A 4064-nucleotide genomic window follows, 5' to 3' on the forward strand; every position below is an offset into this window, starting at 1 on the left:
ACGGACTTCAACAAGAATTGATGGTGGAGGCGCATAGTTCTAAATACTCTGTGCATCTGGGGTCCACCAAGATGTATAAGGATTTGAAACAGCACTATTGGTGGAATAGCATGAAGGTTGATATTTCTAACTTTGTGGCTAAATGTCTGAACTGTCAACAAGTTAAGGCTGAACATCAAAGGCCTAGAGGCCTGGTTCAAAATATCGAGATTCCGCAGTAGAAATGGGAGGTGATCAATATGGATTTTGTTGTGGGTTTACCCCGCACAAAAGCCAAGTTTGATTCGATTTCGGTGATCGTGGATAGACTCACAAAGTCTGCCCATTTTCTCCCGGTGAAGATGTATACTGCAGCGGAGTACGCCAAGTTATGTCTAAAAGAGATAGTTAGATTGCATAGGATTCCGACATCCATCATATCTGACAAAAGGTACGCAATTCACTGCTTATTTTTTGAAATCCTTTCACGAAAGTTTGGGAACCAGTGTGAAATTGAGGACTGCTTTTCATCCTCAAACTGATGGGTAGGTAGAGAGAACTATTCAGACTTTGGAAGATATGCTGTGAGCCTGTGCTATAAATTTCGGAGGAAATTGGGATGAATATTTACCTCTTGTGGAATTTGCGCACAACAACAGTTATCAAGCGATTATTAAGATGGCTCCTTACGAGTCTCTTTATAGGAGGCGTTATCGGTCTCCAATTGGTTGGTTTTAACAAACCGAAGTAGAATTGTTGGGTCTTGACTCAGCTCATGAAGCAATCGAGAAAGTTAATCTTATTGTATAACGACTCAAGACAGTTCAGAGTAGACAGAAGTCTTATACGGACATGAGGCGATGTGAGCTAGAGTTTTTTGTTGGTGACAAGGTATTCATGAAAGTGTCACCGATGAATGGAGTAACGCGGTTTTGTAAAAAAGGCAAGCTTAGTGCTCGTTTCATTGGCCCTTACGTGATTGTTAAGGAAATTGGGATTGTGGCTTATGAGTTGAAGTTACCAGCTGCTATAGCCATAGTGCATCCTGTGTTTCACATTTCAATGTTGAGGTTGTACAAACCTGATCCTTCCCATCTGTTGAACCATGAAGAGATTGAAATTAATGAAGGGTTACCTTATGAAGAAGAACTAGTTCATATTCTAGATTGTCAAGTTAGAAGGTTGAGAACTAAAGATTTATCTTCAGTTAAAGTCCTGTGACGAAACCAAGATACCGAAGAAGCAACTTGGGAAGCAGAGGAGGACATGAAGAAAAGATATCCTCACTTGTTCCCTACTGCAGGTATGAGTTAAAGTTTCTAGCTATTCTTACGTGAATCGTTTGCGTTTGCTAGAAACAACTTGTGGTTTAGTGAATACTTGGTAGGCTACGATTCTCATTCGAGGACGAATGATCTTGAGGGGGGGATAATGTAACACTCTGTACATCTGAGTTAAGTGTGAAAGCATCTTGGAGAATTAGGACTCCACTGTTTTTTTAATGAAAAATACGGCCAAAGAATACGACCCGTATTTCACCCGCCTCCCTATGTTGTCCACTGTGTTGTTAATGGAAAATACGGCCAAAGAATATGGCCCGTACTTCTGGGGCGTATTTCACCCTCCTCCAGCAGTGTGTACATAAAGCGGGGTTCAGTTAATTTTATCACTTATTCACATTCTCATAAACCCTAAGGACGAAAATCTCTCATCCAAGTCTTCAAACATTAAGGTAAAAACGTCTTTAACATTATTAATGAATCCTAGCATTAAATCCATGATTCTTAACATGATTCTTGAATGAAAAACATAGGGTTGCAAGGTAATCTTTCTCAAAGTTACTCAAGCTAGGGTTTTGGGTGTTCTTCGTTGTAAAAGTGAATTGTTGAATTACATAAGGCTTAATTAAGGTATGTCTCTTTTGAAAAACTTATTTTTGATGTGTGTCTTCTTTTCAAAAGTTCTTTATTGAATAAAAAGGTGAACTTTTCATAATTTAAAATTCTAAGTCATGCTTTGATTGTGGTTGGTGTGCGTGAGGGGACAAGCCCACATTAAACCCTAATTTTATTATATTCTATACATGTATACGTAATTCTAATCGTGTTCCTCTATAAGAGATGATCATTAATAATGGATAAGGGTTGGTAATGGTATTTTATGATGAACGATGACAATTGAACCTTGTTTAAGGAAGTGGAAATGTTTTCACGATTATCAATGAAATGATATATCTTTGTAATGACACGATGAACTTAAATGCTAATTGATGATGTGACTACCTTGAGTTGAATTGTCATTCTGCTTCAACGCTATGAACTTTATTGTTGTGTTTGGCCTAGTTACTCGGGAGGAAGGGTAGTCACTATGGATCCTAGTGTGATAATGCCTAGCCATTCGGGAGGAAGAGTGTCCACTACGGGTTTGCTACCCTAGTGCGGTTTTTGCCTAGCCATTCCGGAGGAAGGACAGCTATCGAGAGTCTAATATTCCGGTGTGGTGCGCAGTTATGTTTAGGGAACCTCAAAAGTCATCCCTTCGATGTGATTTGTTCTTAGGCTTGTATTGGCATGTGTGATATTGTTACACCTCGTAATTTTTTTGGTACTTATGTGATGAGTAGAACAACGAAAGGCTTGGGTGCATGATGTTTTGTTAAGTCAGGAATGGCAAATTATGAATTTTTGGAAATAAGGAAGTGGCGGAGAATTTTCAGCTCAGTGGTCGTAAAGGGAACTATACAGCCTGTAAAGTGATTTACAGACCGTATAGTGCAATCGTCCTCTAGCTGTCCAAAAATTTCAAGTTCTGTCAAAGTATTGAAATGGCTAAAAACGACTTGGAGGACGGCCCGTAAACTGGTTTACGGACCGTAAACCTCGGTCGTAAACTGTCATGCCCCTTAGCCAAACTTTCTGTTTTTGAAATGCTTAATAACGATCGCGGAGGACGGACCGTAAACCACAATACGGTCCGTAAACTGTGGTTTACGACCACTGTTCATCCCGACAATTTTTCATTGAAGATCAGTTTTGTGATTATTAAAAGGAACTTAGGCTTCGTTTCATTTCATTTTTCTTCCATGTAACTCAAGAATGCTCTAGAACTCTCCAAATATTTCCTCCATAAGAATTCAAGAGAATCAAAGGGAACATCAAGATCAACACCACTAAATTCATGAAAACAAGTGTAAGAACACATCAAAGGATCATCTAAGTCAAGAAATCCTTAAAAGGGTGGAACCAGGGTTTTGGCTAAGTGAAGTATTTCAACTCAAGGCCTGTTCAATCATCATTTAAGGTATGTTTCATGACTATACCACGTGATTCAAGGTATTGGAAGGCTTAGATACTTAAAATGTAGAAGAGCATAGGAATGAGTCATTATTGAGTGAATAGTGACATAAATGAATGATAGTGGAATTGAATCATGAATGTTGAAGTGTTGTGAGTACAAATACGATATAAATGATGTTTATAATGTGAAACAAGTAGTAAATGCACGAAAGCACTAAGGTGAGCTATAGGGAGAAATATGAGAAAATTGGAGGAAAATGGTGGATTTTGTTAATGGTGCATAAATGATGATTTTGATTGCGATATTGCGAATAGCATGGTGAATGTTGGGGGTAGATATAGAACATGGGAAAAGTAGTATAAACGAAGGAAGTACTGCCCAAATTTTCCTAGAACTAGCGATCCGTTCTTGTAGTTAATTAACTAATGAAGTACGAATTCTCTCATGAAGGTGACGACGTGGTATCGAAGGAGAATAAGTGGACAACAACTTAGCTAAACGGCAAGGTATGTGAGGCTAGTCCTTTCTTTCCAATGGCATGAATCTTATTGTCCGAATTACCATCTTTCCATGAGCTCCTACATTCCAAAAAGTTAAATGCCTATATGAGATAAGTTATACGATATGATGATGCTAGGATGGTGATGATGTTAGTCCATGCCTACACTCACCTCATGTACTAGTCCTTTCAAGGTGAGGCAGAATGCCCGTAATTGCTCCATAAAGTAATCGGGGGGTCACGACCTTACGTCACCCCGATAGAGTAAAGTTGTTCTCAAACCTTACGC

This window comes from Lycium barbarum, chromosome 12, assembly GCF_019175385.1.
Source record: "Lycium barbarum isolate Lr01 chromosome 12, ASM1917538v2, whole genome shotgun sequence".
NCBI classification, from domain to species: Eukaryota; Viridiplantae; Streptophyta; class Magnoliopsida; order Solanales; family Solanaceae; genus Lycium; species Lycium barbarum.